The sequence below is a fragment of the Triturus cristatus genome, chromosome 3_1 (assembly GCF_964204655.1).
Source record: "Triturus cristatus chromosome 3_1, aTriCri1.1, whole genome shotgun sequence".
Lineage (NCBI taxonomy): Eukaryota > Metazoa > Chordata > Amphibia > Caudata > Salamandridae > Triturus > Triturus cristatus.
Window position 1 is genome coordinate 523444528 of NC_140583.1, and position 25936 is coordinate 523470463.

The following is a 25936-nucleotide window of genomic DNA, read 5'->3' on the forward strand; positions in this document are numbered from 1 at the left end:
ATATGACAACTGTCTTGTCTCTTAGTTCACTAATGGTTCATGTTTAAACGATCACTTAAAAAAGTGCTTCTCAATACAGAGTTATAATGTGACGTATTGATGCCAAATCTTTTACATGTCAAAGAAATACGCTTCTTTTTAAATTGAAGAGCCACTATCACATTTTACATGATGTTTGCTGTATTATTTGCATCGCAAATGTTTTCAGGGCTCGTGTCGTGCATGGGCTCGAAGAACCGACCCGACCCTTGGCTCCATTCTGGCTGGGCTCTCCCTGTTAATTTGTCTGGCTCCCCCATCTATAGTAAGGAGTTACGTGAAATGATTGTTTGTGCTGGAAGACCCAATGATTGGTGTGTGCGCATGTTGTATACGTTGTTGAACGCATGTGTGATGATATGTGCGTGTTTGTCGATGCACCCTACTGTATATGACAATCTTCTTGCATGTATGTATTTCCTCATGCAGGTACATTTATCTGAGGGTTAGTACACGGGCTGTGGCGTTGCATAATTTGTTGTTAACTGTGCGTTGTGGTGGTGTATGTTATGCGATATGTGTCCACGCATGTCTTTAGAGCTGATGTGCATCCGTTCACGTCTGTACGTCAGAGTGTAGTAAGGCATGTGATCTGAGGGAGAGTGTCTGCAGCGGCATGTGTGTAAAATATTTTACTTTCCACCACAGAGTAACAGAGTGGGAACAGAATCAGACACACAGTGGCCCTTTGTCCGCCTGTCCGTCACAGCGCCAGCGCCTCCCAGGCGCCTTTCATGCGCGCACAAAATAGCGCCTCACTCCGTCTGTGCACTGGAATTTAGAAGAGCCCCTTCACCGTCCAAACTTCCATCTGAAATTCCGTCTCAGGAGAAGGTTTTCTTTCCCCCTCACAATCATGAAGAATAAATACATAAATGAAGTGGAAACAAACCCTGGAGAAAGTGCAGATTGTTTACCGCTAGGTAACCCTCAGCTCCATGTGAGTAGCTCAGAGTAGAGATTTAGCAAACATATCTATTTTTATAGTTCATTTGTTATCACTTTTGTAATCATACTTTGAAGGTTTATAAATAAAGCAAGGGTTGTTTCTAAATGTCTGCCGCACATAGCCTCTCCCCGGTGGACTAAACTGGTTATAATGGCATTCTTGGTTGGGGTCCAGGGGGACATGTGCAGCTCCACATCTATAGTATACATGTTGTTGCCTACATTGGTCATTTCAATAGTATATCATTTCTTTTTAAAGATGTGATATGTTGGTAGAGCTATGAACATTGCTTGCCTGACTTTGTTCAGAGACCAGGGCAATGCTTCTGTTGTCTGTTGATCACATTTGCCGCACTCTCGGATTTGTGTGGGTTTTTTCTGACTCAAAGAAAGGCTCAACATTCTTTTCAATGTATTTCTATGCAGACAAGTCTGCTGCAATTAAGTACTTTTCAATGCGTTTCTTATGCAGACAACAGTCTGCTGGCATTGTATATTGTTCAATAGATTTCTATGCAGACAACAGTCTGCTGGTAACTCATACTTTCCAATACATTTTTATGCAGACAACAGTCTGCTGGTAACTCATACTTTCCAATACATTTTTATGCAGACAACAGTCTGCTGGCATTTTGTATTTTCCAATATATTTTAATGCAGACAATAGTCAGCTGGCATTTAGCATTTAGCATCAAATAGAATACACATATTTTGCAGTTTTCCTGCTCACCAAATCAAGATTAAAGATTAAAGAAGACTTGTTTTGCATCATTATGGCCATCTATAGAAAGAAACTAAGGCCTAGATTTAGTATCGATCAAGCAAACACAGGGTTGCGTAAAAAATGTCAGGGCTGCATTGCGTGAACAAGGAAAGCGTATGCAACGTCAACTTTACAAGGAGCCAATATCTGATACCATCGGCAGCGCGTTTGAAAAAACATGCCAGCTTAGCATGACGCTAAGCACTGCACCACTGCGCAAACACATTTAAACTTGTAATGCTGTTTCTGATGCCGAAATATGCAGGGTGGGAAGGGCGAGAGCGAGACTAGGACCTGCTGGAGGGAGAAAGCACCACAAGGACTCATTGATGTGGGCGCAGCGCAGAGGAGCTGCCAGAGGTGGGCAGGCTGCGAAGGTGCAGACAGCAGCTGGACGGAACGCTGGTTCTATAGAGAACCCGCGCAGCAGCAAGAAGGATGGGAGACCATATCGAAGCCGTCACTGGAAAAGCATTCATGTTTTATGGCATCTGCATTGTATGAGGGATGCACATGGAATCCGAAGAATGATGCCGTTTATTCCTGTATGCTCAAGGATGTGAGGAGGAATTATGCATTCTGGGTGCGCTTTTTTGGATATTGATGATGTTTCTTACCTAGAGTTGCTCACTGATGCGTCCTGACCCGTGACTTCTCGCTGTTATTTGAATTAAATACAAATTATGTATGTAAAGAATGATGATTTCTGGCAATTGCCATCCACTGTCTAACAATAGTTCCCGCCTATTTCTACCAGCTGATCTAAGAACCGCTTATGAATGGTCAACAACGAGAATGTTGTGGTACATCCATGTCTGTTCCCAGTTAGAATTCTTAGATTCTTCAATGATATGAGAATTTAGTACCCAGTTTATGGCTGTTTACTGTAATATGAAATAAGTAGATTACCTACGGACAGTTTGAGGTTATGCCTTGTTCCCCACAGCACTGCCCTGCTGTTTGAGACCCGCCCTGTCATGTGAGAAGGAAGACTGGACCTGCTCCCTTTATCTCAGGCTTACCTGAGTGCCTCCAAAGGTCATCTGTCTGACTTCCTGTTCTGAGCGACAGGGACACAACAAGCCAAAGGCCTCCCGTAAGAGCCCAGCTGACCTGCTGCAATTGACCCTGCCTGGACCTGCAACTGGACATTCCTGGGCCTGCTGGCCTCTGCTAGATTGAGTCGCTGATCCCCAGCAGTTTCCTTTCCAGGTCCTGGAGTCTTGGCTGGCCTCAGAGTGAACTATTCTACAAGGAGAAATCCTGCAGTCTTGAATTGTTCGCTCTGGATTTTGAAAAGGCAACATTTTTGGTGGAACTAACCTGAGCTCTGTATCTGGCACATGCTCCATTGCAGTTGGCTTGAACTTGTGACTGTCCCCTGATCCAGCAGGACCAGATGACTGCAGGTGGCGCTTTGTGTTTTTAGGCACTATATTGACCTAAATCTTTAAAATTCCTAATCTCTAGTTCTACTGATTAGATTTTTGTCATTTTGGTATCATATTACTTATTAACATTTACTCTATTCTTTCTACATTAGTTTGGGGTTTTCTCGTGTTTGTTTTCACTTCATTACTTTATTATTAATATAATGCCTCTAAGTTTAGCCTGACTGCTTTTGTGCCAAGTTACCAGAGGGTTAAGCACAGGTTTATTTTGTGACTTTTGTGGTTGTTGCTTGGGTAGGGGGTTACATCCCCTCAGTCAATAACCCAATTACATACATTGGTGGCAGCAGTGGGATCCAGTACCAGTATTTGTTCACTGTCACTCAGTGATTTTTTGTAACACTAAAATCCCATATAAATTACTTGATGCCAGATTCAAACTTTTTTCAATTCTTTTTGATTGGTTGTTTTTGCTTTTTCTATATCCACTTCCATTCCACGTGACTGTGTGCACCTATGACTGTGTCTTCTGCAAGCATGGAGTTTGAGATCAACAATCTGGAGAGCTACACTGTGGCTGAGTGAAGGGATTCTGCAGGGAAAGTGGGCTTCCTGGATGAAAACCTCCGAGAAGCAGAAGCACCAGAGGGCCCCAGGGCTGGGGAGGAGGCCTCCCAGTTACAGTCTACAGTACAGGAGCAGGGGGAGGATGAGGAGGTTGACTTTGAGGAGGAGCAGGAGAAGGAAAAGGTAGGGGAAAACAACACCCCCAATTGTTGCCCTCAAGGAGAAAGGAGGGCCCACAGGAGTGGGGTCGCCTGCCAGAGCAAGAGCAGGCAGTAGTATCTCTGCCTACAACCTGTCCCCAGACTAGGTGGAGGTTAGGCAGGCAGAAAGAGTTCAGAAAGTGTTAAGACTGCAGATGGCCAAACTGAAACTAGAGACGGTAGCTGCTCAGAGGGCCTGGGAGTCTCTAAGAGCTGGACATAAGGGTGATGCAGTGCAATGGGCTCAGTAGCAATGGTGGCAGTGGTACCCCAGTGCCCAATGTAGAAAGGAGGGCCCACCTTCCCAAGGACCTGGTGCCAAACTTTGTTGTGAGAGGATATCGATAAGTGGTTTGAGGCCTATGAGGTTGCCCTAGAGATGCACAGGATTCATGAAGAGAGTTAAGGAGCCAGTCTCTGCAAGCACATTCTCGATGGATGGAGGGAGGGATGGAGACTCACCCTGGGAAAGTGGGGCATGACGAGTATTCCCTCATAAAGGACACCCTGGTCAGGAAATATGGTCTCACACCTGAAAGGTATAAGCAGAAGTTTAGGGACAACCTGAAGTTGCCTCATCAGTCCTGGGTGGATTTTGTGGATCACTCAAGCATGGCACAGGATGGTTGGGTGAAGGATAGTGATGTGAGTGATTACAAGTGGCTGTGCAATCTGATTGCCAGAGTGCAAATGTTCCGTTGTTATATATAACTGAGCCAACACCTAGTGGATAGCAAGCTCACTGGTCTAGGGAGCTTGCCAAGGAGACAGACTGCTGGCTTAGCTCCAGGGTCCATAAGAAAGTAACTGAGAGTGATCGCAAGAGAGGTGGTTCAGGTTCCCCTCAGCAGAGTGAGGTGGAGGTCCACGATGACACAGACAAGTCCCAGAGTAAGGTAGTGAAAAGGGTTTCCGTGTCCCTTTCAAAAACAGAGGGAAGGTTTGGGTGTGGGTTGGTCCAGGGCTCTCAGTTTCCAACCCTGAAGCTTTGAGTGTTACCAATTAGGGCACAAGCAGATGGACTCTGTTTTAAGAAATCAATAAACTGATCGGAACTCTACAGGTGTAGCCAATGTGGTCTTAGGGGGAAAAAGTCCCCAGGATAGACCATGCCGTATTCTTCCTTTGTTGGGAGATAGACTTAGAGAGTGAGCTTGTGATCCCTGAAGGTGGAAGTTGTCACTTCCACCAGGCCGCCGTTAATGGGATCCCTTTCACTGCTCTGACGTATACCATTGCTAGCCAGATCATGGTAGGGGAAAGTGTGGTTCCCCAGACCAGTACACCTATGGGGAGGAGTTCTTCCACCCTATGACTCTGATGTCCCTGGAATAGTGTGGGGAGGTAACCCAGAGAAGGGTCATATTCAGTCTCCTGATGCCCATTGATTGCATGATGAGAAATGAGTTGCCATGGCGGTTCGAAGAGCTGGAAGGGGCGGCTGCCCAGGGTGCAGGGTCAAGGCAAGAATGTGCTAACCATCATTGGCACAGCTTACTCACACTGTATTTGGTATTAGTTAGAGGTGTATATGTATTATATCTGGGGCCTGGGTGATTAACTAAGGGGTCAGCAGTTTTGGAAAGAATGTGGTGCATGCATACATCAGTATAAATTGGGCCATAGGGCTAACACTTCATGGTGTAACATGGTAAAATTATAAGTACCATTGTGGGTAACGATATTTAATATGGAATCTGTAATGCTTTCCTTTATTTGCCATTTTTGAAACTGTGTTGCATTAACCTTTGGAATCGAAGGCTTCTTTAAATCTGTAGCGGATCGAAATCACATGGCCTGTTGGACAGCTTGTTCAGAAAAATAATTTATTTGGCAATTATGCATGCTCTAAATAAAGCTTCTCTTCCCTGAATTTGTCAACACTTTGTTTCCCAAAAACTTTTCTTTTCAATATTTTTTCTCCAATGCTAATAGACTTGCACACCATGCTTTTCAAATATTTAAGGATATATCAGTCCGTGACAGGTAATCAGGTTCTTTTAAGACTTTTCTTCTTTCTTTAAATAATAAAGGGGTAATGGATCTGACCTGTCAATACTATTGAAATAAGTGAACTTCTTCTGAAAATGTGGATGGTCATTTATGGGTGGAATCCCACTGTTGCAAATGACCTTCCTATGCCTGATATTCCCCCAGAATGTTGCCTCATTCAGCTGAAAACATTTGTGTTGGCCATAGGACTCTGCTCACATAACTCCTGCAAATCAGTGGTAAATTGCCTGTGCTTTCTACTTTAATCATGATAAATTTGACCTATACCAAATTGGTACATTTTATTTACTTGTAAGTCCCAAGTATATGATACAACATTTACACAGGGCCTGTAAATTAAACTCTATCAGTAGACTGCAGCACTCATTGTGCCACCCACTATAGTGGTGCTATAAAACACGTCTACGGGACTACTATTGCAGCCTGGTTGGGCATTTTTAAACTAACTGCCATTTCGACCTGGCAAAATAAACTTTTTGCCAGGCATTAACATTCCCTTTGAATAAGTCACCCTTAAGGTACAGAGCAGGGTGCATGATAGTTAAAAGTAGAACAGGTACATTTAAAGTTTTACATGCCAACAGTTATTTTTCACTTTAGGAAGGCTGACTCTCTGCATTAGGTTTCGCCTATGTGATTAATATTATAAGCTGTTTTTTGTTGTAAGTTGTAGCTTGCTGAGTAATTGTATAATATAAGTTATAGAAAGTCTGTTTAAGTGTTATGGCTTGTTTATATACAGAAAGGCAAAATATTATGCTGTTATGCGGGTAAATAATAGCAACATTTTAAAAAATGAAATGAAAGAGGGAAATATTAGAATTAAATGATCTAGTAGCAATATTATGTGTTTAGAAGAGTTGTGACCACTTTGGGCCCGTTGCCACTGCACCTGCTCCTCCATTCAAATCATGCCCGTAGTGCCTGCAAGATAACTGCATTTGTGAATGCCTGTTTAGTAGTAAAATACAGCAATATTTGGTGTTTAGAGGAGTTATGCCACTGCACATGCTGCACCATTCAAATCATGACCCTATTGCTTGACCCGGTCACTCCACTCCGCACGGCCCCCGTGTGCCCAGATTCTGCTGCTGCTGCCTTCTTGGCCTCTCTTGCTGCCGCCTCTCCTTAAGGCCCCTGCTCTCCAGGCTTGCCCATGCTTGCCCTCGCTCTCCCGCTCCGTCTTCCTGCTCTTTCCACCCCCCCTTCCGCTCCCCGCCGCTGCTCTCCTGCAGCCCGCCCCCTTCTCTTGGCACCCGCTCCCCATTCGCTGCCCCGCTCCCACCTCCCAGCTGCTCCTCCCTCCCACTTTGCCATATATGGCGGGGACCGCGCGTACGCGCAGCGGCCACGCGCAGCGGGCGCGCTGATTGCGCGCCGAAGGCACGCCAAAGGCAAGCCCGTCTACGCCCGTCCACGCCTGGGCCGCGCCCAGCGCCAGAACCCCTGGACCCCGCCGGAGCCAGCCAACCCGTCAGAGATACGACGCCGCCACCCTCCACGCACTCAACACCGGCCGACAGCCAGCCTGCTACCAAGCCAACCCGAAACGCACCCACGGAGCATTCACCTGCCACGCCTGCAACTTCACCTGCACCCGATCCTGCACCGCACCCACCAAGCCAGGCTCCGGCAACGACCACCTCAAGTGCATCTTGCTCAACACCCGCTCCATCCACAGGCACGCCGTCGAACTCTGGAACCTTCTCGACACAACATCACCAGACGTCGCCTTCCTCACAGAAACATGGATGAACGCCTCCTCAGCTCCCGACATCGCCATAGCCATCCTGGATGGCTACAAGATCGCCCGGAAGGACCGCGTCAACCAAGCCAGAGGAGGCATCGCCATCGTCCACAGAAACACCATCCGAATCCCGACCAACTCCGACGACACCCTCACCGCCGCCGAACACCTTCACTTCCAGATACACACCGACCCCAAGACCACCCTCAGAGGCACCCTCGTCTACAGACCCCCGGGACCACGCACACAATTCAGCGAAGCCATCGCAGACTTCGTCAGCCCGCACGCCCTTACCTCCTCAGACTACATCCTCCTAGGAGACCTCAACTTCCACCTGGAGAACAACAATGACAGCAACACCGCCACCCTGCTGGACAACCTCGCCAACCTCGGACTCAAGCAACTGGTGAACACCCCCACCCACATCGCCGGCCCCACGCTTGACCCCATCTTCTCCTCCAGCAAGCACATCTCCTTCAGCCACTCCACCGGACTGCACTGGACAGACCACAGCTGCGTCCACTTCAACTTCAGGAGAACCACGACCCACAACCACCCTCAACAGGTTCCCCGCAGAAGCTGGAGCAAGATCACCACCGACCAGCTCACCACCTCCCTCAGCCAGAACCCCCCCACCAACACGACGGACCCCAACGAAGCAGCCCGCAACCTCACACAGTGGCTCACCAACTGCGCCGATGACCTCGCACCACTGAAGAACCCCCCCAGCAGACACGGCAGCAAGAAAGCCTCCTGGTTCACCAACGACCTCAAAAACTCCAAGAAAACCTGCCGTACCCTCGAGAAAGCCTGGCGCCACGACCAGACTGCAGAAAACATGACAGCCCTCAAGAACGCCACCCGCAAACACCACCAACTGATCCGCACCACCAAAATGACTACATTCAAAGAACGACTGGACAACAACTCCCACAACAGCAAGGAACTCTTCAGCATCGTCAAAGAGCTCTCCAGCCCCAGCGCCTGCAACAACTACATCACACCCTCGCAGGACCTCTGCGACTCACTCGCCTCATTCTTTCACCGCAAGATTGCCGACATACACAACAGTTTCGGCGCACAGACCGCGCACCCTACCACCGATCCGGCGCCCCCCACCACCACCCTCCGCACCTGGACGACGGTCAGCACCGAAGATACCACCCACACGATGAACACCATCCACTCCAGCTCCCCAACCGACCCCTGCCCACACCACATCTTCAACAAAGCCGACTCCATCATCGCACCCCAACTCCGGAACATCATCAACGGCTCCTTCGCATCCGCCACCTTCCCAGAGAGCTGGAAACACGCCGAGCTCAGCGCCCTCCTGAAGAAACCCACCGCGGACCCCACGGACCTCAAGAACTTCCACCCCATCTCGCTCCTCCCCTTTCCGGCCAAAGTCATCGAGAAGATCATCAACAAACAACTCTCCGCCTTCCTCGAGACCAACGGATCCCTCGACCCCTCGCAGTCCGGCTTCTGAGCAAACCACAGCACCGAGACCGCCCTCATCGCAGCCACCGACGACATCAGGTCCCTGCTTGACAACAGGGAAACAGCTGCCCTCATCCTCCTGGACCTCTCGACAGCCTTCGACACCGTATGCCACTGCACCCTGATACAGCGCCTCAGCAACATCGGAATCCAAGGAAAGGCCTTGGAATGGATCATTTCGTTCCTCGCCGGCAGAACCCAGAGAGTCCGCCTTCCTTCCGGTCCGTGGCCACCGAAGTCATCTGCGGCGTCCTGCAAGGATCCTCGCTCAGGCCCACCCTCTTCAACGTCTACATGAGCCCCCTCACAGCCATTGCACGCCAACACAACCTCAACATCATCTCCTACGCCGACGACACCCAGCTGATCCTCTCCCTCACCAACGACCCCGCCACAGCCAGAGCCAACCTCCAGGAAGGAATGAAAGACGTCGCGGAATGGATGAAGCTCAGCCGGCTGAAACTGAACTCAGATAAGACGGAAGTCCTCATCCTGGGAACATCCCCCTCCGCCTGGGATGACTCCTGGTGGCCCCCTGCCCTGGGCTCCGCTCCAAAGCCAACGGACCATGCTCGCAACCTGGGCTTCATCCTGGACTCCTCCCTCACGATGACCAAGCAAGTCAACGCCGTCTCGTCATCCTGCTTCAACACCCTGCGCATGCTCCGAAAGATCTTCCGGTGGATCCCCACCGACACCAGGAAGACGGTCACCCAGGCCCTCGTCACCAGCCGACTGGACTACGGAAACACCCTCTACGCTGGAACCACAGCCAAACTACAGAAAAGACTCCAGCGCATACAGAACGCCTCTGCACGACTTATCCTGGACACCCCCGGCTTCAGCCACATCTCTCCCCAGCTGAGAGACCTGCACTGGCTCCCCATCAGCAAGAGGATCACGTTCAGACTCCTCACCCACGCACACAAGGCTCTCCACGACATGGGACCCACATACCTCAACAACTGCCTCACATTCTACACACCCACCCGCCACCTCCGCTCCGCCAGCCTCGCCCTCGCCACCGTCCCGCGCATCCGCAAGACCACCGCCGGAGGAAGATCCTTCTCCTACCTGGCGGCCAAGACATGGAACTCCCTCCCCACCCACCTACGACTGACCCAGAACCATCTCTCCTTCAGGAAACAGCTCAAGACCTGGCTCTTCGAGCAGTAGCGGATCCCCCTCCCCCCAGCGCCTTGAGACCCTACGGGTGAGTAGCGCGCTTTACAAATTCATTGATTGATTGATTGATTAAGGTACTGCACTTGTGACTGCCAGTTTAGTGGTAAAATAAAAGTCTGCAATATTTGGTGCTTAGAGAGGTTCCTAGAGCTTTGAGCCCTGGTGTCACTGCACTAGCTGCACCATTGAAATCATGACCCTAGTGCCTGTAATGTAACTGCACTTGTGACTGCCTGCTTAGTAGTAAAAGTTATCAATGTTCTGCCTTTAGTGGGGTCCCTAGAGCTTTTGGCCCCTGTACCACTGCCCCTGCTGCACCATTCAAATCAAGTCCCTTTTAACGGTAAGATAACTGCAATTATGTCTGCCTTTACAGAAGTAAAATATAGCAATATTATTTTTTTAGAAGAATTCTGACAACTTTTGGTCCTGGTGCTACTGCACCTGCTGCACCATTCAAATCATGAACCTATTTGCTGATAGATAAATGCCCTTGTGAATGTCTTGTTTAGTAGTTAAATTTAGCTATAATCTGGGTTTAGTGGGGTCCCTAGAACTTTAGGCCCCAGGGCCACTGCGCCTGCTGCCCCATTCAAATCAAGTCCATTTTACCCGCAAAGTAACTACAATTGTGACTGCCTGTTTAGTAGTCAAATGTAGCAGTATTATGTGTTTAGAGGAGTTCTGACAACTTGTGGACCTGGTGCCACTGCACCTGCTGCACCATTCAAATAATGACCCTGTTGACTGCAAGATAACTGCACTTGTGACTGCCTGTTTAGTTGTAAAATATAGCTATAATAGGTGTATATTGGGTTGCCTGCAGCTTATGGTCCCGGAGCCACTGCACCTGATGCACTATTGAAATCATGACTCTAGCACTTGCTAGATAACTGTACTCGTGACTGCCTGTTTAGTTGTAAAATACAGCAATATTAGGTGTTTCGAGGAGTTCTGACAACTTTTAATCCCTGTCTCGTTGCACCTGCTTCACCATTTAAATAAAAAACCTGTTAACTGCAAGGTAACTGCAATTGTGACTGCCTGTATAGCTGCAAAATAAAGAAATATTAGGTGTATAGAGAAGTTCTGACAACTTTTGGTCCCGGTGCTATTGCACCTGCTTCACCATTCAAATCATGACCCTGTTGTCTGCAAGGTAACCTCACTTAGGACTGCCTGTTTAGTAGTAAAATATAGCAATTTTAGCTGTTTAGTGGGGTGCCTAGAGCTGTTAGTCCTGGTGTAATTGCACCTGCTGCACCATTAAAATCATGGCCCTGTTGTCTACAAGGTAACTGCACTTGTGGCTGTCTGTTTAGTATAACATTTTAGCAATAATCTGGGTTTAGTGGGGTCTCCAGAGCTTTTGGCCCTGGTGCCACTGCACATGCTGCACCATTCAAATCAAGTCCATTTTAACTGCAAGGTAACTGCACTTGTGACTGCCTGTTTATTAGTCAAATATATCAATATTATATGTTGTGAGGAGTTCTGACAACTTTTGGGCCCGGCAATACTGCACCTGCTGCACCGTTCAAATCATGAACCTGTTGTCAGCAAGGTAAATGCACTTGTGGCTGCCTATTTAGTAGTAAAATATAGCATAGCTCTTGTATATTATCTTTATGTTGAACCCTCAGTGTTTATTAGAACATTTAGAGTTTGGTCATAATAATCAAATAGATTAAGTTGAAAAATTCAATCCGATAATGCCTACAAAGTGCAAAAAAAGGTATGGAGCATGAATAGGAAATGTCAAAAATATTCTAAGGCTAAAGCATCTGCTTTGCACAACTAATTAATAAAGAGCAAGCAATCCAGCATACTGTTACAAGGTGTCTGCCTTTTCCATGGGAAGAGATCTTATCTTGACAGTGAATGGGGCTTAAACAGTGGCGACAGCTTTAGCAGAAATATCGTAAATGTGTGCAGCCATGGGAAGTAAAAAAAAAGTTGCGAATGCGAATGAACACAGTAATTCAGCAATGAGAACTGATAAGAGCCTCCGTTCATGATATATTAAATACAAAAGATTTCACAAGCAAAGCACAAGCGCTGTGCAGGCGTATCCTTATGATTCAAGGACAGACTTATGTTAACAGTAATTTAAAAACCAACATATTGGTAAAGTCTAATTTTATGTTACTATTTTGAAAATGACACTTTTAGAAAGTTGTCTGCCTGGACCAAATGTACCTTTCTGTTAGTGTCCAGTGTCACCTGACTGGTGAATGGCTCCCATATGGTGAGATATGGATTGCTCCCAGACTAAAGGCTTGGGTGTGGCGAGGTGTTTTTCTTCGTTGAGCAAAATGGTCTGGGGTATTGTGCCCAACCCCGCCTGAGCTTCAAAAGGTGCCTACCCTGTCACTGGCAGATGCAGCTCATACCTAGGCCTGCCTCCCTTTATCGTCATAGTCAGTTTGGCCCCAAACCCAGTGTAATGGTTCTCCCATTATCATAGCCACAGCTCTGGGTGGTCACAGGAAGCTCTGACCAGGGGAAGAAGGGGTCTGCCATGTTGGATTTAGGCGAAGAAGGGCACTGTGGGATAGTTTACAGCAAATCACACAGGAAGTGCTGCCAAAGTTGGCCACCCCTCAGAACTTTAACCCATTGGTTAGAGGGTGGCCAGGAGTTTTCCCATCCACATTTTGGCACTGAGCATAACATTGGCATCCTCAATCCCATCTCAGAGCTCTCCTGGGCCCGAGAAGATTAGAAGAAGGTACCCTGCTCTCTGAATCCTGAAGGAATACTGGATCTTCTTGCCTTCAACCCAGGACCCTAGAAGTGACCCCAAAGGTCAGTTGTCTGACCTCCTGTTTGAACTACAGCAACCCAATAAGCTTTCAGAGGCTTTTGCTGCAACTGCCCAGCTGACCAGCTCCAACTGGACCAGCCCTGGACCCTCCTGCTGGCCTCTTCTAGAGTGAATCTTGATCCCTAAGTGCTGTCCCCAAGGTCTTGGTCTGGACCCTTGGCTAGTGTCAAAGTGGCCAAAGATTCAGGTTGCTACCACTATGTTCATGTCCACAGCTGCAAATCTAATCCAGCGGGACTTTGTAAGAAAGGTGTCTGGCCTTGTGGACTTCTGGAGCCCTCTATGGCTACAACCTGCAGCCTTACCCCACTGGACGAATCCGGGCTACAAAAAAGTGACTATGTTCTAAGGTAGAAATCTTCATAGGACGAAGGCACGAAAACTAGTGAGGCGAGGGACCTTCTCTGGGCGCAGAATTTCAACTTTTCCTCTGAACTTTCCTTCTAAACCTCCACAGCCTCACCAAGACCTCAACCAGCGGCTATTTGACAATGTGGAGCCCTCTAGAATTTACAAATTCATAACTCAGACTAAAGTATTTTTGTTGGTTTGATGTCATTTTATTAAGATATGCTCTATTTTTCAAAATTGATTTGGGACTTTTCCTATGTTATCTTTTCACTTGACAGTTCGAGTGCTGCATAAATACTTTACATATTGCCGTTAAGTTAATCCTAACTGCTTTTGTGCCAAGCTACCAGAGGGTTAGACACAGGTTTAAAAAGTGAGTTTAGTGGTTCACCCTGACAAGGATTGTGATTATTATGCAAGGTGGATTCTAATGCCCTCAATTAATACACACATTTCTTACATCCACAATGTTCTCACTGTCTATGATTGTATATTTCTCAGGAAGTGCTGGTTCTTTGTATGTCGTGGTGTCCAAAGTGGGAAAAGCAATACATTTCTATTTGATTGTCAGCGTTTAGATAAGGGTCCTTATTGTCTCAGGTGGTATATGACCATAAGTCTCTTATTTTTTGTAACAATTTTTTTACCAAATTGATCTGAAAAGGAACCAAGTATTTAATATGTTATCAAGAGTAATTTCCAAAACAAAGGGAGCTATAACAATTGAGGCACTAATCTGATAACAAACCTCTTCCAAAACTCCTCCCTCTAGCACAGTATATGCTTTGATAATGATAGAAAGATGATCGTAACGTGCTCTGTGAGTAGAAGAATGTGGCTGCAGCTCTTGGACTATAGGAAACATAACAATTGTATTGAGAATATAATGCCCAATTTTTAACAGAAACACTGTGATCAGCATAATGATCTACATTAAGAGGAAAAGCACCCCAGAAGAAATAGGATTATAATGGTAAAAGATACTCGTCATGAAACCAGTAGCAAACAGGGACCAAGCGGTGACTTTGATCAAGTGTGGAGAATCATTCTCATAAAGTGCTATTTCTTCCAAAGGCATCATTTCAATTGATGTTAACCCAGCTGGTAACACCAAAGCATGGCATTAAGCCTCTACTCTTGCACAATCAGCACTCTAATTGAGGGAAAGAAAGCTAATTGAAAAGTCTACTTTCTTGTTGGGAGGGCAGGGGTGTTTTTATTTCAGTCAGTACTGCCCTGCATTCTCTAGCACTGTTGCACTTTATGTTTAAAAAGTTTTAAATGCGATTATCAAGAACTGAATTCTTAGGAGTGGGTGGGAGGGCCACTCTCTAAATACTGCATGAAAACACATTGGCCATTGTCACATCTAGAGCTGACATTTTAGGTTGGCGCTCTAAATTATAATTCCCTCTAATTCCGGCCTGGTACTTAATGAAGTAAACATACTCCTCAGCCCAGCTTTGGTCGTACAACCAACCAACTAGTAATCTCTGTCATCACTCTCAATTACCCAATAGTACTTATTGGGTCTGCAATAATTGTAAAACGGATTGAATGAACTAAATCATGAGATAAATAAATAGAGATAATATCAAATATACAAGAAGACTTTAAAACTGAAAAAGGATGTTAATAGATTTAGTTATGAGCTGGCCTACCCTTATCTACAAAAGGATTACTATCGGGAAAAGAAAGATCAAACCTGGGAGAGACGGCCCAGAGATAAACCTGCATATTTCAGAGGAGACAAAAAGCAAGTAACTTTCTCAGAGTCATCTGGGTCTAGTAGTGCGAAGGAAGGTCCAGTTCAAGAAGGTTGTGGAGGGCACTTCTCAAACAGTAAGTATAGGATTTTGTTAGAGCAGAGACAAAAACGGGGAAAGAGAAACAACACAAACAGAGGAAGGGGTTAATTCAACTTCCTCAAGATTATCTTTGGACAAGGAGCAAGAATCATTGGAGATAGGTAAAGCCCTCAAAAATAATTTATCTAGTAGAATACTTAGGCCCTAATTACGATGTCGCCCAACACTGTTTTGGTGTGCGAACCGACCAACCATAGGTCGGCGGTTCCAAACACCCTATTACAATGCGACCGCACATGGTGCGATCGCAAACTCCCTTTTCCCTAAGGGAGCTTGGCCAGCGGTTGTAAACTGGCCACAGTGCAAGCTCCCATAGAGAAATAGGAGTTCCTGTAAATCCCTGCACTGTGTGGCAGGCACATTATGGTGACTGCCACTCGGTGCCACAAACGGAGGTCCAGGAGGCATGGGAGCCCTGCTAAGAGCCCCCAAAGTAGCTTTCCAACAGACTTTTCTTGTCGGAAAGCCTGACATGAATCGCTTGTTGGAAACCAACATCATAATCCCAACGCCGGAAACGCCGTCTGCAGGGGATTATGTGCGACCTCCAACTGGTGAATGGGTTCGTTGAGTTGGTACAATGGGCCGGTTAAAACTCCGACAGCCTATATTGTAACTAGGCGGTCGGACTTTAAACCAATGCTTTTAGTCGGTAAGCCATCCTAATGAGCCCCTTAGTATAACGGTGAGGGAAGTCCTGGAAAAAGGCTTTAGTTTTGTCCCCACAACAGGGTTAAATATATTTGAAATAGAAAGGGATCTTGAAGCCTTTTAAAAGACAATCTGGTTAAAACGGTTCTTTGAGGGCAGTATTGTTAGGCAAGTTACCAACAATTCAGGTTTGGGGCCCAAATCCACCCCACGATAGCAAGGAAGGAAAAAACATGCATACAGTTGAAAAGGTTATTGAGATTAATGTACATAAAATCCTTGAAGATCCATGCTTCCAAACCAATAACTTATCTAAAGAACACAAGGAAGCAATGAATGCCCTGAAGCAGGATCTTAAAATATTACCATCAAACCTGCGGATAAGGGGAGAGGGGTGGTTCTGTTTGATACTACTCACTATGAAGCATGGGCTTTTAAACTTTTGTCTGTCAAAGAACATTATCTGAGGGTTCCTTACACCAGACTATTAGGACTCAAAAGAGAGGCTGAAGATCTGATAGAAGAGGCAAAAAATGAGGAGTTGATTTGTAAGGAAGAATATAGATTCATTAAAAAAATGACCCTGTCACTACAGCTTTTAATGGATTGCCCACAGTCCATATAAATATACAATATCCTGCCCCTGAGACCTACTGCCTCATGTTTGGGTTCTTTGATAAAACCCCTTAGAATATATGTGGATTGTTATTTAAAACCATTAATCAGCAAGCAGATGTCAGACTTAAAAGATTCAGCATCCATGATTTCACTACGAGAAGGGGTCCAAATAAATAAAAATAGACAATTCCTTGCGAGACTCGATATTGAGGCTTTATATACAAATATCCCTCAAGAAAGAACTATAGAGATGATCAGAGAAGTCTTATGCAACTCGAATATACAAGGGGTACACAAGGAATTCATAATGAAGTTTGTGTCTCTGTCTTCAAAAACAATATTTTTCTTTTTGAAAATGATTTGTTTCTTCAGCCAGCAAGGGAACCACCTGTGCTCTGAGTTTAGCTTGCCTCTATGTAAGTGAATTGGAAAACAAACATCTATAATGAGTTGGCTCCCTTTTATGAGAACATCAAATGCTGACATTGATTCACCAATGATATTTTCTTTGTATGAGAAGGTCCTAAAAAACAATTGCATGATTTTCTGGTGTGGCTTAATTTGGGTGATGTGAATCTAAAATTCACAGCCAATGTACGCAATGTAAAGGTTGATTCTTTAGATATATTTCCATCAAGGAAATATTGGCACACCTTGAGGTGGAGCTGACAAGAATACTCTACTTCTTTATACAAGCCATCACACTAAAGTACAAAAAGATAACATCCCTTTTGGGCAATTCCTTTGTTTGAAGAGAAATTACTCACAAATTGAGGATTTTTTAAACATTCTGAAAAACTCTCAAAGAAATTCAAAGACAGAGGCTACACCAAGAAGTTAAGCAATCATTCATTTAACAGGGCTAATTTCTATGACAGGGTCAATGTCTTTAACAAACCTAAGAGAAATAAGATCACAGGGGCCGATTCACAGAACTAATCTGAGACAAAATCCGAAACTTACTACTATTGGTATTCACTGAAGGCATTTAGTAGTAGTAAAGTTAGCATTTTGTCGTAAATTAGCATTTTGTCTTAAGTTAGGATTTTGTCTTAAGTTAGGATTTTGTGGGTGAGTATGTAGTGAGTGTCTTTTGACCTATCTTTTCTTCAGTGATAGGTACCCATGGATTGTTTGCGAAAGGGATAGCCGATGAGTATAACTTGCGCCCCCCAGACACTGTTGCCAGCTTCCGCCAAACCCAACTAGTCATGGAGACAGTTTGTATATCAACAGGGTCTCTGGGGAAGCCCTTGGGTGGCACAGTATTTAGTGGGGCCGGGCTCACAAGGTCCGCTTCCAGCTTAGAGTAGGGTATGCGTGCATCCGGATGGTACCATGAGTACGCAAAGCTACACTGTGCCGCTAAGTAATAAATTTGAAAGTTAGGGACCCCTAGGCAACCTCTTTCATATGGGAGGGTCAAGGCGTCCCAGTTGATCCAAGCCTTCGTACTGCCCCATGCAAGTCTAATGAGGTGTGAGCGTAGTGAAAGAAAGAATTTGTTAGGGAGTGCAATAGGTATATTTTGGAACAGGTACAGAAACCTAGGAAGCACTATCATTTTCATATGCACCACCCTACCGGCCAGTGAGAGAGAAAGCTTAATCCAGCTCTCTACCTGTTGTTCTAAGGTGTATATTACTGGACCATAGTTTAGTCGTACAACCTGCTCCGTTTCTGTGTGTTAATGAATCCCTAAGTACTTAGTAGTGCCATCACACCATGCCAGCGGAAATTCACAGTCCCATCTAGTTGTGCTGGGTGTTAACGCCGACGGGAATATCTCGGATTTACTCCAGTGTATAGCCAAACCAGAACACCCCCGAAAGCGAATGACTTCACTAATTAAGGGATCTAGATTTTCTTGTGGTCTATGAACGTACAGGACTACATCGTCCGCGTATAGTGATATTAATAGCGGCCCAGTTTTAAATTGGAGCCCACGGTGTAAGTGCCTCTCCTGTAGGTGCCTAACCAAAGGGTCGAGTGCTATTATGAAAAGCAATGGTGACAGTGAGCAGCCCTGTCTAGTGCAGCGTGTCAATTGAAATTGGGGGGAGAGCATGCTATTTAATCTAAGCCTGGCAGTGGAGGAGATGTAAAGAAGACCAGTGAGTTCAATGAAACCCTTTGGCATGCCCATCTTCCTCATGACTGTTAAGAAAAAGGGCCACTCCAGGGAGTCAAATGCCTTTTCCGTGTCTAAAAGCACGGCCACCGCCGGGGTGGTGGTGTCGATCTTGTTTATGGTGACAAATGATGTTCAGAGATTCAGAGCTGTAGACCGGTGTGGCACAAAACCCGTCTGTACAGGCAAGATTATCTGGTAGAGTAGCAGTGCCAAACGTAGTGCTATCATTTTAGCCAGTATTTTATAATCTAGGTTCAGCAACGACAGGGGCCTATAGGAGCTGCATAATAAAGGGTCTTTTCCTGGTTTTGGAAGCAAAATGATTACAGCCTCGCGGAATGTGGGAGGCAGTAGTCGCCATTCCAGCGCTTTATTTAAAACTTCCAATAAATACGGGGCCAGTATATTCATATAGGGTTTCTAGAACTTACTTGTATACCCATCAAGGCCAGGGGCTGTTGAGCTATTAATGGCATCAATGGCACTAATAATTTCATCCTTGGAGATGGGTCCACAAGAAATTGTTGCATTGCTTTTTCTAGCTACACTACCGCCAACTCCAGATATTTAGCTCGTTCTTCATCACTTTGTGATATACGTGATGTGTATAATTGAGTTTAATACCCCCAAAACTCATCTTGGATATGTGGGGTTCCAGTGAGTAGCTGCCCCTGTGCAGTGCAAAGTGCTGTAATACAGGACCACCCCACAGGGGGATGCAGCAATCTCTCAAGCGTGCGGCCTGGGCACTCCCCCTCGGCGTATCGGCGCATTGTAGAGTATTTAATCAGAAAGTGTGCTCCACGCTCTGCTGCCTCCCTGAACTCTGTCAGCAAATGTCAGCCCGCGACTCTGCCCATCCTGGTCTGGGCTCTCTACAAGTTCCTGGTCCTGAGCACTCAGCTGTTGTTCAATCTGTTTGAACGTAGTTCTAAAGTCCCGCAGGACCACTGAGTGTTTAGAGATGCACACCCCTCTCATATATGCCTTAAAGGCTTCCCAGAATGTAGCCCAGGATGTGACCGAACTAGTGTTAATGTCGAAATACCCAATCATCGCTTCTCGAAGCTCTTCCTGAAATACGCTATCTAGCAGTGCCTGACTAGGGAACCTCCATTGGCTCCCATATCCCTCCGGCCTTGGAAACCTGAGGGTCAGAACCACCAGTGAATGATCCAATAGGGTTCTGGGAAGTGTTGGGCTGCTCTGAACCAGGCAACCAGGGCAGGGGACACAAGCCAGTAATCTAGCCGTGTCCAGGTGTGATGCAGAGCGGAGTATTGTGTGTACGCCCGTTCACCAGGATGACAATGACACCAAACATCTAAAAGGCCCAGGTCATCACATAGTTCTATCAAAGCGCGGTCGGTGCGGGGCTCAGTGTCTACTGCCGTGGATGTACCATCCCTTGCCGGATCTAATAATAGATTGAAGCCCCCCCTATACTAATGTGATCTGCATCTAGTTGTAGTATTTGCAGATGTAGTGTCCTAAAAAAGTCTGTATCGTCAACATTCGGGGCGTATCGGCAAACAAATCCTATCTGGTGTCCCACCACAATCACATAGCGGCCCTCCCTGTCAGTGCATACCATTAAAAACTGGAAGGGAAGTTGTTTGTGTATAAGCACCACCGTACCTCCGGCATAGGAGCCATAATTAGCAAAGTATCTTTGAGGGCCCCAAGACGCAGCATAGGACGACGTCACAGCTTTTGGCAAGTGTGTTTCCTGAAAAAATGCAACCCATGTCTGATGTCTCTGCAGATAGTTCAATATTTGTTTGCCTTTCCTAGTGTCATTTAATCCTCTGATTTTCCAAGTAAGGAGCGATAAATCGCTATGCATGGACAGGTAATCATGTGCCAGTGTGAGAAATGTCTAACCTTGTGCGTAAGAGGGCATTTTGTGGAGCTATGTAACTTTTACACTGATAATAAGGAAGGCATGGTAAGTCTTTGAAAGAACAACGTACACATCCCTCCCCCCACCCATCCCTGCATACCCCAATGCAGGGACCTATCCCCTTGTCTGATAAGAAACATGCAACATTACCCGCCCCACATAATATGGAGTAGTGTTCAAACATATGCATTCTAAACAATGAACCAATCAGAGGTGGTAAAAACCTGGGGGGGAGGCAACACCTCGTCGAACTACCCGACTTGTGAAATTTACAACTGTTATTTAAACTTGCTTTATAACCACACAATAAAAAGGAGTTGGCTTGTCCCACCATGACATGAATTGGTGCCAATCAGTCCGAGGTAAACAACTCCACGCTAGCCGGCGACGAACTGTGCTGCGGACATTTTCCAGCAGTGGGCCCTCCCTGTGAGCCCCCCACTCTTTTAAAGTCTCAGCAGAACTCTTGTGCTGTTGTTGGCATATCAAACACTCGCATCTTCCCTGCCACGTCCACTTTCAGGGTAGAGCATGCTGTACCTGAGTACAAAGTTTCTCAGTGTGGCTTTCACACCTGCGAACTTCCTCCGTGCCTCCTGGACCATCGCAGTGAAGTCAGGGAAGAGCGATATCGTGAAACCCTGCCATGACAAAGTACCCATCTCTCGTGCTAGCCTCAGCACCGTATAACGGTCACGAAAGTTCAGTAGGTGGGTGATGATTGGTCTAGGGGTAGCGCCCGGGCCATGACATGAGCAAGCGAACGATGCGCTCTCTCAACCAGAAAAGTGGACGTGAATGCCTCTTTGTCAAACAAATTTGTGAGCAATGTTTCTAAAAAAGAGGTCTATTCTGCCAGTATTAGTGGACTCCGCAACTCCAAGAATGCGCAGGTTATTACGTGTGCTTCACGCTTCCAGGTGTTCGTTTTTCATAGCTATGGATATTTTCTCCATGCGGTCCAACCTTTTGATGAAATGCGCATGCACGTCTAATCGGGCTCCTATGGTATCAAGTCTCTTCTCTAGTGAGTCAAACCGGCCGTCTAGTGATCGAAATCCTGCCTGCAGTTCTGCCATTATGGCGTCTGAGCTGGGGGGGGCACCCTCTGTGTGCACCTTCTCAATGCCACTCTCAGTCATGTTGGATTCAGCTGTCGTCGCTGGGCCATTGGGCTTGGCGAATTGCAGTACTCTCTGCTTGGGGTCTTTCTGAACCATGACATGCGCTGTGCCGCCCAATGTGGCTTCCTCTTCACACCAAGCAGCTATTTGGGAGGTCCCTGCAATGCGGGGTAAAAGCTAGGCCAATTTATGCCAGTGAGTTGGTTTATTATGACGGTAGACGCAAGTATGGGCTGTACACCCCAGGAATCTCGGAGTCGCAAGGATCTCGCCTCTTGCCTCTCTGAGTTTGTCTAGTGGAGAAACCATGCGCCTCTCAATGTTTTATGCGGTCCGCCCCAACGCCAACACAAGGAGCATGACAATCGCTCCCTCGGGCCCCAGCCACACCGTGACCCCGGTGCCAAAGCTCTCCTTCAGTGCGGGTCCCCGGTCAATCTTCGCCTAGGCCCCAGAAACGACCCGGCTCCCCAGTGCCCACACACTGCCAGGCCGCCAGGCCGGGAGGCCGGCCCCCTGGCTCACCGGTGGCCCCTGTCGCCGTGGGGCCTCTGGGGGTAAAGCGGGCAGGTGGCCAATGCAGACAGCCAGGGAACATAGAGGGGCCATGGTCCCGGATCGTGCTTACCAGATTGCCGCCAGGCCCACTCGCGGTCAACACCAATGGCTCCACGCAGGTGCAGCGTTCTTTCCTCCTCCGTATCTGAGGCACACAGTCAGATTCCGGAGCCCCGAGAGTTCACAGCTAGCAACCCACCGAGGAGCAAGGGCGTGCCACCCACAGTTTCTTGCCGTGCCTCTCCAGCGGAGAACAGTGTGGGATGTACGTAGGCCAATACTGCTACATCCCTCTAAGTCACAGCGGCCGCGATCGCCACGCGCTGCATCTCAGGAAACAACCAGACCCCTAACGTCGGAGTGGTCACATTTTGTTGGCAAGTCGTTTCTGGGCCAGCATCAACATCTGGTGGGCAGGATGGTGCTCTAATTTAGGCAAATAGAGCCAGGATGTCAGGCGGATCGGCAGAGCTACAAAGCTACGCGGCCATCTTGGTCGGTAGCCTGGCCACGCCCGAGGAGATAAGGAATTTAAGGGAACAATGACTCATGTCTAAATTTAGCACAGTTAGACGGGTCTTCAACAACAAAGAAGAGTGGGATTGGTTCACCCCATGGGTAATTCTTTAAGACTTATCACTTTTAATTTACTTGAACAGAATTGTATCGCTCACAATTGGGTATACAACACAGGATGTGATATTACACTGCCCGGAAAGCACTTAAGGAGGTACCAATGCCCCGCCATGTTGTGGGATGAGTGGCCATCCTTATTGTCTGCAAATTCTGAATAATCAATTATAGGCTATAGCTAATCCAATTTGGAGAACAGCCTTGTGCCCGGAGACTAATGAAAGCTAGATATATTTTTATGTTACATTATTTTTATCATAAAGCACATATATTTATGTTTCCAATATAAGGAGCAATCTAGGAATCTACCATGGCTAAGAGATTTCCCCTATGATGGCAGGTGCAAAAAATACTTTGAGTGGTTTCCCTATTTGAGTTGTAATGAACTCTGCAAGGAGTACTTATGGACTAAAATAGCGCCTGTGTTTTCCAAATATAAATACCAGGTGGTCCATGTTTTTAGGCACGTGGTCCCTACCATATGACTTAAACTAGCCAATGTTTATGTATTTAAATAGCATGATGGGAAGAGGAATTCGTTTTCTACAGAACGCATATTGGCGTCTGTATGGCTTGAAAGTTGAAGGTATGCAGGCGCAGGCTATTGCTCGCATACACTTTCTCGTTAAGGAATAGACAACAGATAATGAAAATCGATTAGATTGATTTACTGGTATCACTTCAGGGGGGTTGAAGGTGTTCTCTCCCTTTACTAAACCAACTTTAATTAATTGTTCCCCCGACTGCATTATGGGAGGGCAGTATCTTTATACAAAACTGCAGTACAGCATTTATATGGACTGTAAATTCACCCGGAATTAATACAGCCATTTATCGTCCAGATACCATGAGGCAGGCTATATAGGTGTCGGTCTGTGACTGTTTGGTCTGTATACAGGCAACAGTTATGGTTAAAAGTATTTGCTCACACAAAGGCAACTGGGCTGCGAAGAGGGGCCAAAGTGGGGAAGGGGGACCAAGGGTCTCAAACAGGCCACTACTCTATTATCTTCCTGGGGTATCCAAAGATATTGGAGTAGACCCTCACTCACTTATAGTGACATACCTCATCATCAGCGCCTATCTACACCTTGGTAGGGTGATACCACCAGGGCGGACTCAACCAGAAGAAATTATTTGGGAGTTCTAAGATAAAATAAAACTGGATAGCGCAGGGATCCAGAAGGAAGTGGTAAATGGTGAGCTTTAATGATACCTCACAGCAAATCCCAAGACAAACTGTTTATCAGTAGGGTACTTGGGGCATGGTTAAAAAACAATATGGAACAGGGTTATAGTTGAGATTGTATTGCTCAGTTAACCTTGATTAATAGACTGCAACATGTTTTGGCCCTCATATTGAGTCCAATTGGATCTGGGGCCTTCTTCAAGGCTAAATATGTGATCCCTGCATAAAAAACTACACATTAATTCCAGGTGTATGTAAGAGACCTATACCTCTCACCTAGGATTATATTTCATCATACCTAAGGACAGAGAAAAGACTCTACAACCTGGTGTTCCTATACCTGTGGTGAAGATGGAGATATCTCCAAAAGTCGGTGGGCCTATTGCATCGTACTATATGATGTGTGACTCTTTTGCATTTCAGTGACCTGCCTATTCCGGTAAGTTAGGTGATGTGAAAAACATTCTTTATCCGTTAATCGATGTACACCTCCCAAAATTATTCATGCAGTCATTGGTAATGAGGGATCACAAATATGCATCTTACCCTGAACAGCACTGACAGGAGTGATGTCAACTAATCAGTTTATTAGTTTAGCAGAGGCCTTTTAATTAGAATATGAAAAAAGGGAAGAACGCATTAAGCTACAATTCTGATGTGACCGCATGAATCAGTTAGTAGGAATTATTGTATAAATACTAATTGGTAGGGATTCTTAATGCCAGGAAGTGAGGTCTTTTGTCTCAAGTGCTATATGATTACAATCTGATGAAATGAGCAATGTTGATATAATAGCATGTAGTAAAGAGGGAGACTTGGACGATTATGACACTGAATAAAGCTGTTCTTAATTGGGATAGTAATACAGGGTTATTCTTTGACATAACATATAGCGGTGACCTGCTGTCTCTAAGGTCGACGATACAATTGGTTTTCATCATTTAGAGCTGTCACTTAGAGTAAGTCTAACTATAGGAATGTTAGCCCATGTTTTAAAAAATATACATAAAAAGTTTTATTTTTTAGGATACAATCTGCCTTAAATATAATCATTTCCATACAAATAGAGTGGTGGTTGTTAACATTTGAAGGAGGATTAATTTCCCTTGTGAAACAACTTAGTTTAGATAACTATTTATGGCCAATTGAATTGTCGCACATTGAGGCAACATTTTTATGCAAAGGTGAGCTTTTGAGTTTGCTTTGAGTAATGAAGAAGCAAAATATAGTGATGATAGATCTGCATGCCAACTCTGTTGCTCTTTCTCTTCAAAGCGCATTCTCAGACAATGGTTGAGTGTCTCATTGTCTTGAGCTTTAAGAGCAAGAACCCCTTTTGGAACACTAGAATTCATGTATAGGTCCCTCTAAGGAACTTCTAGTCATAACCATTGGTGAGTTTGTTATACTCTTGTGAATGGTGACATAATTTAAGTAGGTGGATCGTGGTTAAAAAAGTGTGACAGAATAAGGGATTGAAGTGAGTAGATTACTCGAGGTAGAGTGCAGATGAAGTGTGTTTAGACTAATCTATTTTGTGTTTGGTTGATATATAAGCACTGTGTGCACAATGGCGCATGGCTATGGAGAATTGTTTGTTTGAGACCCTACCACTGCAATATGGGACGTACTAGAGTTTGGTGATGTGTTATTAATAAAAAAACTATTTACGTTTTTTATATAAAACAATTGTTACATCATTTTTGGTATATTTGTATCATATA